This window comes from Pezoporus flaviventris, unplaced genomic scaffold (assembly GCF_033815535.1).
Source record: "Pezoporus flaviventris isolate CSIRO_AGI_PZ_B2104156 unplaced genomic scaffold, CSIRO_AGI_Pfla_v1 ptg000005l, whole genome shotgun sequence".
Taxonomy (NCBI): Eukaryota; Metazoa; Chordata; class Aves; order Psittaciformes; family Psittacidae; genus Pezoporus; species Pezoporus flaviventris.
The window spans coordinates 16,870,579-16,883,505 of record NW_026892553.1 but is presented as its reverse complement, the minus strand read 5'-3'; positions in this window follow the sequence as shown (position 1 = coordinate 16,883,505).

Genomic DNA, 12,927 nt, shown 5'->3' with positions numbered 1-12,927 from the left:
AATCTACCAAATGAGCTGCTTTCATTCTTCCAATGATTTAAGGATAATTTTCAGAGTTAGTGTATTAAAGAAAATAGAAAACCTTCTGTTTTCAGAACGGAGGATTTAGTAGTGGACTGAATGTAATTTCACAGTGATGATGATAAAGCTGTGTTTGAGAAACACAGGAGGCACAAAGCCCTCAAATATTTGTTTGAATGTAATAGGTTATTTCACTGATGTGTATCCTTATTATGCTCAATTAAGAAAAGGGTTTATTTTTTTTCTAACCTTCTGTAACCTAAACATTGAATGAAGGTAGAACTGAGAGTAGAAATTGAGAATTTTCTATCAAAATCTTCATAGCACGAAGTGGTCACAACATTTTTAATGCAAATGCTATTACTGTCAAAAGGCAAATTTTGAGACTTCAAAACTCCAGCAGGAACATGGCCATTTTCCTGAAGTCTCATTTTGGAAAGATGCATTTTAATCCCTTCAAAACATTTTTTTCTTTTGTTTTGAAGAGACAATTAGATAAATGCAATTTTTATAATTAATACTGAACAGTAAAAACGGGGAATAAGTCATTTCAACTGTGTCAAAGAACAAAATAAATAGCTGTTCTAAAAGCAATATTTTGAGAAATTTGAATATATTAATTATTTAATATAATGAATTGCAGTGTCATTTATACAATCTATCATACATGATATGTATTTTAATTACCAATGAAATGGTAATGCTAAGACTTGTGCAGTACTACTGTTGCATTAAACTTTATTCAGCATCATTTATAAGCTTTGATGCATTTAATTTACAGTATGATTAATAAGATACCAATGAAGGAATTAAAATACAATGCATCAAAATTAATGTTCATGTTAGTAATTTAGGTTTGTATTTCACATTTATCAGCAACAATGAAATAAATATTTCTCAGATGTCCTAGTACAGAATGATTAATTTCAAGTATGGAAATGATAGGTAAAGAACTATTTTAACTCTAGTAAGTCTAATTTGAAAGCAAGGGATTTTTTTTTTCAATTACACTCCATTAAGAAACTGTAAGGTATTCTAAAACGTTACAATTTTTGTCTATTAAGTGTGTCATTTGGAGTTTATTATAGAGTATGTTTCTTGACTTGTATTTTCTCCCAGCAAAAGATGTATGGTAATGATCAGTATATGTGTATTTTCATACTTAGGGAAGGCAAGTCAAACTATACATGTTGTCCACTCCAAGCAAGCAAACAAACAAAACTTTCCTTAAAATATAAATAGCTTCTGCAAAGTGTTCACCAAATGTGTACATGAGAGATTTTTTTAATGCAGTTCGAAGTTAAATGAACTTTTACGAACAAAATAACTATCGAGACCTACAAGTAGAAGTCCACAAGCTTTTTTATTTATTTATGTATTAAAATTCATGCCTTGTGTCTCCCTTATTACTTCCTTTCGATTTTTCAGTATTCAGTGCAGGAAGTGTAACAAAGTTGGATTTGAAATTACAAATGAAGCAAAACAAAACAAGATAACTCAAGCCTCTGGCTAGCTGTAAAGAACCAGCTGGGATCAAGATTCAAGATAGAAGTGGCAAAAAAGTGAATAAAACTATTCTAAACCTCTAGGCATTGTGAAAGATAGAACATGAAATGTTTACATAGATAAGGGAGCCCTAATGATAGAACAGAAATGTGATCACTCCTGAATTTTATCGTGACATTGTCTGGAATAAGAACTGAGGATCAAGAAATACAGTGGCCTTTCAGCAGATATGTAGTTTTACAGAACTGTCTCCTTCATTAATCAGCAAACAGTACACTGAAAAGAGCCAAAATTAATTGTGGCATAGTAACTGAACCTGATATGTTAAATTGCATAGAAGTTTGGGAGTATCTTCAGAGAGATTCAACTAGGGAAAAAACAGACAAACTCAGGAAATATATTTCAGTTTATAAAACCATAAAAATAGTTCAACATTGCAGACTTTTTGAACAAATATAAACTGGTCAGAAAGATGTTTGTTCTTTAAACACAGAATTGAGGTAATAGCAACACAGTGAGCATTTAATGTAAATCAGTATCACTGATCATAATAACATCCATAAGAGGATATAACCTTTTGAGAAGCCGTAAGTTTCTAACTTGAGTGCTAGCATTGTGTCTTTTGAACAGGAATTTCTTCATGTTGGTGTTGAGTCTCACTAAAGTTAAAACAATAGATTTTTTTTTTTTTTTTTTTTTAAGTAAAATTCTGGAATCTGTTATTTGGCTTCAAGAATCTACAGGAAATTGCTGAAGATATCACTAGAATACATCTGTATGCTTCATAGGGCCAAGTCCTACAGGTTAACAATTCTTATAATAACAGAGCTTGCTTCAAGTTGTTTAATGAAGGAGACAATCATTAAAGCTGTAGTAACTGAATCATTTAAAGATCAAGGTTATATTTGTAGCTGAAGAAATATTCTAGTGCAATGATGAGATGCAGAAATATGTGGGAGTCTGAACTACATCAATGAAAAAGTTTTGACTGGGGCACCTCTAACTGTTCGTTTCTTGTATTCAGTGTATATAAAAAAAAATCATTCCATGCCAGTTATCTTTTTTAAATCCTGCTTTAAATTAAAAGTCTCACAAATAAACATTTTCTACTCCAGTATGTTATAGTCTACCTGTATCAAGAAAAATGAATCTACCATGTGACATACTGTTCTGGATTTTGGCAAGATATTGATAAAAATATTTTAAATCTTAGAGGGAAAACATTGAAATCCATACTGTAGTTTCAAAATAGTTATTAGAATTGCATCTATCCTCCCAATATTCACATTAAAAGCTTCTAATACAGTTATTACTGTATGTGCCCTTTTTTAATAATCTCAAAGGGCAGCAGTCCTCATAAGACTTCTTGCTTTAGAATGCTCCATTTGATTTTCTTTGCTGCATTTTTTAACTTAATAAGGCAAATTGAGCTCCTCTAAGCTCTGAATTGCAAGAAAAATATATGCTGAAGAGTAATCTTAGCTGTATCCACGGAAACCAGTTGCTTCACCGCAGAATATTCTGTATTCCATTCAATAGATTTTTGTACCAGAAAAGATAAAAATGGTTTGGATTGAGTCACTATCCTCAAGAAAGAATAGCTTCTAAGGTTACCGTAAAGGTTTTTGTTGTTAAAAAGTATTCAGTCTAATACCTCCCTTCATGCATTTACTCTGGATATCTAATCAAGGTGTCCTGTGGGGCACCTAGACTGAACATTTTCATTATGGGCCTAAGCCAACTTCTAATATATAGTAGAGACCATGGAATTCCACATTTGTGTAGCTTTGAGGAAATTTTCTATGAGACTTCATCAGCATGTTTGTTGGAAACTGCTGGATGAAAGCTCTCATCTGAACTCATAATTCAATAATACTAAGAATTCTTGCTGCTGCTGTTTGGGTGGGTGTCAATGCCTATATTTTAAAGGGTATGATTCAGTAAAAGAATTCACACATTTCTGCAGAACCTTGATAGATCTGTCTCTTCTGTATATGGAACAGCGAGGAAAGTGAAAAGTATTTTCCATAAATTACTTCCCACTGTGAAAAACTGAAATGCCTTGTTAAAAACTGTCTAATATTGTTGTCCTCTTTTCCCTGTCTATGTAAGAAAGCACTTGCAAAGTATAATGAAAGTGTGAAGTGTATTGGTGTCAAGGGGGTGGTAAAGAGGCTGTCTCTGAAGAACCTGAAACTGGAAGTTTCAGAAGGACTTGCTTGCTGGGGAGGGCAACAGACTGTGTACCCACAGTGCCTGAACTGTTGAAGGGCTGCTTAAACTAGGCTACTAAAATTGGCAAGCTCAGAACAGGGCTGAGAAAATTCACCCCTGAATTCATTCAGAAGTTTTGGACTTACCCAGCTTTGCCTGACTTTCCCTGATATTTTTTGTAAAATGAAAAAAAAAAAAAAAAAAGGAAAAAGCACAAAAAAAAACCCTCTTCTCCATACAACAGAAACAATTTTATTTTATGGTTCCTCTTTTATGTCTTTGTGGAAAAGGTAACAGTGAAGAAAAGCAATTACAATACTGAATAGTTTAGAATATTATCAAAACACAAGGCGTAGAACAAGCAGGAGGCCCCTCTTTAATTAGATGGTGGTCCTGGCATAAATGGCAAATGGGGCTCAGGGGGCTTTGTGGGATGAAGTAAATTAGAAATTTAGGAGCTAAGAGATTGAGGTTAAGTTTTGGGTTGTTGTTTTTTAAGCAACTGATACAGTTATCAAGTATAATTTCTGCTGATGAAGTGTTATCTATTTGTTACAATCTGATTCAGATTAGTGGGGACTAAAAATGGATGAAATTCAATCCTATACTGTTTCATACCTTCAAAATATTATACTGCTATCAATTTAATACCTCATTCATGCATAGTTCTAATAGCAAACTACATTTCTGTAGTTTTGCTCCTCTGAATGTGTCACTGAAATGCAGACACCTATCTTTGTAAAGCCTTACAGTGCTCTACCACTTTGACTTTCTGAGGCAGTCTCTGTGGACAGCTCTCAAAGGAGCTGATAACATTTTAAAACATGGCTTTTTGGTGCATGAGTTCAGAAAGACCTGACTGTACTGTGAAATGGGATTTTACAACTCCTTGACCAATTCTGTTAGTGAATGTTAGTAAAACTCATAGGATTCATTTTCAGAGGTTGAATAGTGAATAAGCTTGACTAGAAAAACCTTTTAATTTTCAGAACTAAAGTACTAAAAACGAAGGTTATACAACCTGTCTCATACTGAACATTTACAATCAACAGTCACTTTAGAAAATACAAATCCTGACTATGTCCAAATTCTACTTATGTATATCATTATACCATCTAGAATAAGGACTTATTTTATATGCTTTAACAGACCTAATGGTATTGCTATAGCAGAATTCTCATGTTTAGAGAATTTAATTTTTAAAAAATATATAATTAACAAGTATTTCAAAATGAATTTTCAGAGAATATCCCAATATTATAGATTGTGTATTTCAAAAAGGAAATAATTTTATCATGATTTTCTTTTGATACTTGGACTACATTTGGTTTCAACAGATCAATGCCTCTATTTTAGGCCTCTATTAATGTTCTCACTCCAATGTAGTTTAACTTCTCAAGGTTTCTGATGTGGCCACACGTGATGCCTATGAAGGATTCCTTTTGAACGTTTTTGTGTCCATTCATTTCAAAGAGAAACATCTGTAGCATTTATTTCATCAATTAGAGTTTAATATTGACTGAAATAAAGAAAAGTGTTTTTTTAAAAATACATCAAGCCTTTGACTTCTTTTAGAATAGTATGACAATTTTCACACAACTCTTTAACCATGTTATCATTCCAGGGGCTTTTGTCTGTTCTTTTAACTACTACTTTTGATTAGTGTCTCTGTGATTTTTATACTGAATTAAAATAATTGTTTGATCAGTGTATGAATTAAGGAACTAAAAAGGTTTATTTCTCATAAGAGATGGACAAAGCACTTAAATTTACGGTCTGCTTTTCATGCAGTAATCAAACAGTTTAGTCAGATTCAAAGATGTGTGTCTCCTGATTAATATCTGCAATCAAATATTCTGTTAGTGGCGATATTCAGTATATGTAGGCGTCTGAGTGCTATGTGACATCTCTACATTATTTAGGAATTCTTAAACTTACAGAAGTTTTTCCCAACAAATCAAAGTAATTTAAAAAAAAAATAAACCATAAATTATTCAAAGTATCTATGTCAGGATTTGAAGGACTGGTTTCAGATTTTCATAAGAAAAAGTAGATGACAGCAGCTTCTTTTTAAGGATTAATGGATAGATTTGCAGGCATTGTAAGCCTAAAATAGGTTTCAGCAACCTGGAATCAAATTTTTTTGATTACATTTCTTATGTTCCTGAAGGAATGGAATGCACTATCATGATTTCTTCTGTTTCAACATCATCGTGCAAAATTCATTCTGCAATGCAAGTCAGATGATGACCCCTGTGGATGGTAGGTTTGCATAGAGGAACACTACAGGTTTCCTATAACTAATAAAATGCAGCTTTGATTGTGAAAATATATATATATATATAATTTCAAGACTTTTTCAGTTAGGCTTCTGTTTAATACCAACTGGTCTTTCTTCTGAGAGTGCGTGGTAACAATGCTTCTGTTCCATTCCTGCCCCACAGAAGCAATCTTCCAGCTCTTGCTGTGTGATCTGTGACAATACTTGCTTCTTACATCTTTCCTCCTTTTGTGGCACTGAGCCAGCACAGTATTGGCGAGAGAGAATCACAAAAGGAAACTGTGTAATACTGTAAAGGGGCAAGTTATGCTTTACAGTGGACTCCAGGAGGGATGTGTTCTATGTGTTCTATGTCTTTATAGAAAGGCATGTGGAATGCTTACAGGAACAAAAAGAAGGATTGTGTATAGATTGAGAAAAGCAGAAAGAGAAGCTCTGGTTCAGCCAGGTACCTGGTAGCGCTACCGAACTGAGAACTAAGCTGCAGGTGGCATTGCTTGCTGAATCAGTCAGCACTGGATCTCCAGCAGAAGGGGTGATGCTTTGAAATCAAAGTTAAGAGTAACTGCAAAGTACTGAAGTCACTGCACTTGGGGATAGCTCCCTATGTTCAGTTCACATGTTTCTAACAATATGTCTTGAACCAATAATGATTGTAGTTAGACCAGTATAGTCTAGAGACCATTTTTGATTTTAAGAACTAAAATGAGAAGTGGTTCCAAGTACAAGTTTAGTTGCTGCGATATGTTGTCATGGAAATTTCTTTTCTTGCTCTGTGTTTGTTTTATAAAATCAGTGTAGTTTACATGGGAAAATAGATCCAATACCAAGACTGGGTGCACCGTTCAGACTATTCCTGAGAATGCCTAGGGTTGTGGTCAGGAGGGAAGGACAAGCAGAAGATGTAACCTGCAGTGTTGCTTCTATCGGCTTACACCTCTGTGTGGTTTGTGCTGTCATTGCTGTTTTCCCACATTACTGCAGTAGGAAGGGATGTGACCTTAAGAGAAATTCTCTTCAGCTGCAAATGCTTCTTCAGCACATTACATGGGACAGTGAGTTTTGGTAGTGGCGTGATGGAATGACCTCTGCAACTTTTTGCACTGACTGATTTTTTATTCCCACTTTACCTGAATGTACCAATTGATCTGTGACAGTGCTGAAGAGCATTTAATTTTCAAAGTTAATAAACTTGGCATTTAAAAGAAGAAAGAAAGAAAAAAAAATAAAGCTAAACTATTTCTGAAATGGGCATTAGTGATGGGAGAAAGAAAATTGTTACTGCTCTGTGGCTGACATTAATTTAATGTGTATTGATTTCAGGGCATTTTTTCTATTGAGGTATCTCAAGTAGTTTTGTCTATGTCTTTCCCTTTTAAATCATGACAGAGGCTTAATAAAAGCACTAAACTCTCTAAATCTTGGAGATACATATTCTCAGGGCTGCAAGTACAGAATACAATAGTTGATGCAGTACTTTGGGAAAGAAGGCTTTATGACTTCTATTTAGCTGAGTATCATAAACATGTATCTCACCATAAATCAGAAATGACACCCTCAAAAAATCTGGCAGAATTAACTTGAAACGCTCAGACAAAGAGGGCTTTTTTTTTTGTGGTGGTTTGGTTTTGGATTGATTTTTAATTTTTTGGAGTGGGGGTGTCGATTCGTTGTGTGATTTTTTTGAGAAAAGTGGATTTCTCCCCATTGCCCCTGGGCTCATCAAAGGCAGGCTGACATCTGACAGCCAGTCCTCCTGTTACGTTCTTTGACAGTTTATTTTGTTAATTATCTAAAAGAACTGGCACAGGTTTAAGCCAACGAAAATGTTTTCAATATGGAGGTAAATGGGCATTTATAACAAAGACATGCTGAGACAGTTAATAATCTGTAAATGAAATTCAGTTTCTAAAAGCTGAAATATCCTTCGTGTCACTTAAATTGCCATACTCAAAGGCAATTTCAGAAAGAGAAACATGCCTTTCCTTGTGCTACCTTACTTCTGTATTCAGAAATGTTCACTTTTACTTCAAGTTTCCTTCATCACTTTATGCATGAATGTAAAAGTTACCATTAAAGTTCTGAATTCCCACTCTCAAGGAAGAATTATTGAACACAATGAAGGATGTGTTCTTAAATTATACCCTGAAATATTGAAAGAGAAGAGAGAGAGAAGAGAGAGAAGTTAAATTTATTTTTTAATACCATTTCAAAAAACCCAGTGTTTATCATGAGTCATTTTCTGGTAAGCCCTAAAGTATGGATATTATACTTTAATATCATTTTCCGTAACATTAAATTTGCAATGGAGAAAGGCACTAGGTCTGATTCATCATTTCATTACACTGTGCAGATTCCTTGACTTCAGCAGAGTCAATTGGAGTAAGATAAAGGACAATCTGGTTTCTCTTCTGTTACAATTTTTCTGGTTAGTTTTTTTTTTCCAATTATTCCAGAATTTCTGATGTCCTCATTGAAGTGAGATTGCCAGTGCACCTGTTTAAAACATCAGGTTTTTTCCATGAAAAGCACCCCAAGTAATCTGGATTCAATGGAAGCAAACTGCAACTGAAAAGCTTCTGATAATGGCTTTAGGAAAGATTTTAAAGAAATATGATTTTGTCATAATTGTGATTCAAGAAGCACTGAATGCTTAGTTGAGATAAAGCTCAAATAGCTCAAAAAAAAGCTTTGTATAAATGCAAAGAATAAATACACATTTACCTATTGTTGTCCAGTGATTTTATCAGACTGCTGTTTAAGTTTCCCTTACAGGACATTAATTCGATTTCTTTGGATGTCTGTGCTTTTAATGTAAATGAGGCTTAGCATTTTATATATGCTCTCATTATAAGTATATTTTGGGTGATGGTTCTAGGACCACCCTTCTTAAAGATAAGTTGCCAATACTCAGTGACTAGTGCCAACAGCCTATGCAAATGCTAAACACAAGCTTTTGCTGTCCTATTTATAATTCACTTGAGCGGTAGCTGATGGTAAAAAAGTATATCAACTAAAGTTTTGAAGTAACTATTTTTGATCACTTAAGAAATGTGCTGATCTGAAACAAACAAAAAAACCAACACCCCAATCATTCTTTGCTATCTGCTGTCATCCTTTGTTATCCTTTTACTCTGGATAGAAAAACTTAAGTGTCCAGACTTTTACTCTTGAGGCTTATTGAGACCAAGAGTCTTGGGTCACTGCCAGCCTTGCAGCTCCTCAATTTTTATTGCTTGGTTTCCAGAGTTGAATCCAGCCCCAGTTCAGCTTCTGTCAATGCATGGAAAGATTACAAAACTCAGAGCAGCAATTTCTACATAGAAAATAGGGAGCTGCCTTAACTCAAGGATGTACTCGTAAATCTTGCTCTTGGGAACTTAAGCACCGTGGATTCAGCATCCTCCCCAGTCTGAAGTTTTTTCTGTCAGCAAAGTATACTGAATAGGATCATTCCTATTATTTCCCTTCCAGAAAGGGATGGTACATTTAGACAATATCAAACAGAAGGGAAAAAAATACCCCCAACCAACAAAAAAACAACACACAAGAGAAGTCTTATTAGGATTCTGAACTTCAGAATTATTTCTGTTCCCTGGTAAGAGCAATTGTGCTCTGGCTCTGTCTGACTGATTTTAGTAGATGTTGAGAGACTGGTGTCTTCCAGTCCATCACACAATCACTTGTATAAGCAACATACAGTAGCATTGCAGGAAAGACATAAGGCAGGAGATGGTTATTAAATCTGGAGTTCACATTACAGCTGTCACTCATCAATTACATACAAGCTCCCCAGATTGTCACAGCTCAATCCTCAGAAAATAATGTGAACCAGAGTGTTGTGATACTTCATAACTTCCCCTAACTTGAAATTATGCTCTGAGTAGAGCATAAACAAAGATTACTGGAATTACAACCTAAATTCTTACAATAGCAATGTGTCACTTTGAAGACTTAAAAACCACTTTTTTTTTCTTATTAACTGAAACATACAAATAAACAGAAAGTAAATACAGGTGTAAGGACACCAGCCAAAACTCAAGAATATTCTTGGAAAAACTAATCATAGTGATAAGAAACCTTGATCCAGTGAAGTAATGATTATATGAGCAGTGTCACTGTTCTTGCTCACTTGGCACCTTTTCACTGAACAATGACAGATGAGAACAGCATGCTGAGAGAAGATACTGGCAATACCCATCATATTTACTATATACAATACATTTACACAAAGAGTACCACACTTTTATGCATGCCATCTCAGATGCCATCGCAAAACACCTGAATATACATTCTACTCATTACACTTAGTGTAGGTTGACTAAAAATTGCTCTAGGGGTTATTTAGAAAAGATGCCAAGACTAAAGGAAGATGGTATTTGCAATGGAGAGATCTCTGGACAGGGAAATGGGAAGGTGGAAATATTGTCTGTATTGATACTCAAGAGCATCAGAGAATATGCTGCAGGTCCACAGTAAGTGCATGGCCTTCAAGGCATGGTCATCTATGGGGTTTCACTGTGGTTTGCTCACTAGCATGTTTGGCTAATAGTGTCAGAATTTTTTTTAATTTATGACTGTAAAAATTACTATTATTTTAACTTCTCTTTGAGCATTAGAATATTATTATTTTAACCTTTGAGTATCTGGGACCATTTTTATATGTTCACCTTTTTCCATTATAGACTGCTTTCCCTTATAAATTATCTTCATGTGAATATATTCAGAGCAGTGCCTTGAAACTGTTCTGTATATCGATGTACAGATCTTTCTTATGATATAACAGTGTAGACATTTAGTTCTGTGCAATAAATAGGAGGTATTTAATATTCAAGGCTGGCATTGACCTATTGTTAGTGGTTGGTCAAGACTTAAACTAGCCTTGATACTAGTGCAGAAGGAATGTTACTGCTTGAGACTACTCATGGCTAACTTCTTTCTTCCTTGAAAGGACTTATTTTATGTGTATATTTTAGACTCTCAAGCTGGAATCTTCCAGATTCTATATGTTAAAAATGCTGTGCAATAATAGCTACCATCATTTCTGTGCAAACATAACATTGTTTTTGTTTCTGCTTACAGAAACTGCCACAATTCTTTTTAGGCATTTAAAGGCAGAAACTTTTTATTTAGAAAGACAACCTAATGGAGTCAAGCTGCTCCTGAACTGTGTGCTTGTCTCCTGGGAATGATTTCTTATTTTGCAGCAGAAATTGCTGTTGTAGGGCAATAGCTGCAAAATACTGCATGCCACAACCCATAATTTTATCAGCTGGTCAGCATATGCATCCCACATTCCATTTTTTCCTGTTTTTCCTCATAGTGGAAGTTTAAGCAGTTAAAACTTTTTATGGGAGCAACTGAGATCCTAAATTCTACTTGATGATTAGGCTGGTAATAGCCCTTATCTTAGGGAAAATTAATACACCAAGGTCAAATGATGTGGATAAAGAAAAATCAGAATAGCTGGAAAATAACAATTTCTTGATCCCATTTCTCTTTTTTGTCTGAGAGTTTAAGGATCTTTTTGTCACACCTACTTGATGCAAGAGAAGACTGCCTTTTGCATTACAGAAATGACTGTAATGGTTATTTTAAGACCTGTGTTCCAAAGCTGCTGACTAGTCTATATTGGATGCAGTTCTGTAGAAAAATTTGGACAGGATAACGTTTTATGCCAAACAGTCACTCAACAAGTAAAGTAAGTATTTGTTGGATGCATGTGCATGATTATTCAAGCCTTTGAATAATAGAATGGTTTTAAAAGTTGATTTGGAACCCAAATATGCATCTTACGCAATTCATAATACGAATGTATGACATTGTTGAAATCACCCAACACAGCAAATAGTTAAAAGGTTACCCTGAGTACAACCACCTTATCATTTTCTGAGGCTTCCTCATTACTCAACATCAACTGTGATTTTATGAGAGGAGCAAAGCACTGAATTAGATGAAGCTTAAGTACCTTAATTTTAATGCAATCTACATGTATTTTTATTATTACTGAATTCAGCCCAACAAGCATACCTGCAACAAAGTATGGTTGGCTACTGTTTAAAAAGTGAACCAGAGAAACAAATCAGTATCTCGTGCTTTACCAGAATTGTCCATAAGCAAAACCTTTTTGAAATATTTCTGTAAGGCATCAGCAGACTATCTAATTGCATGTCAGTAGGCCCAGTTAAACCAGCCACCAGGTATCCATAACCAACTACATTCTTTTATTTTCTTCCTTCTTTTTATGCATTTTTGTCTTTTTGCTGTTCCTATTTTTGTTTTGGATCACAATTTTTCATTCTTATTACTGTAGCAGATAAAGACTAAGCTTTTTAAGATCTTTCCATCTGATATCCTTTCTGTAATGTGCTGTTTAAAGAAACTTTAAAAAACTTAAATAGGTAGGAAAACATGTCTAATGATGTAGTTTGGAGGAGGGTGGTAAGAATATTTTTGCTCTTCTGTATGAGTAGGCATTTCAGTTTTCAGTAAGCACTTTTGATTTTTAAAACACAGATCCTAGCTGTTTTAAATCTTTCCACTTACGATCTAAAATCTATGTGTAAACTAAGTGTGCCTGGTAGGCACAGGTTTTCATTAGCTGCATGCTGAATTTTCACTAATTATTTTGCATGTAACTAATTATAATAGTAACCAAAAATAAGCAACTGATTCACTGTCACTAATTAGGTATGATTTGTAATTTAGGATGTGTATAGGAAGAACTTAAAACTCAAATTTTTAAATAGTTTAAATGGAATCAGATGAGGCAAAATTTCCACATATCATCTGGAGGTCAGCAGATTCTGAAATCTTTACACAGGTTTTACTGAGTGAACATGTGCTCACTAGTTGCTATTCGAGCTCATCCTGCTGTGCTAATGAATTAACAAACCATAGGAGTT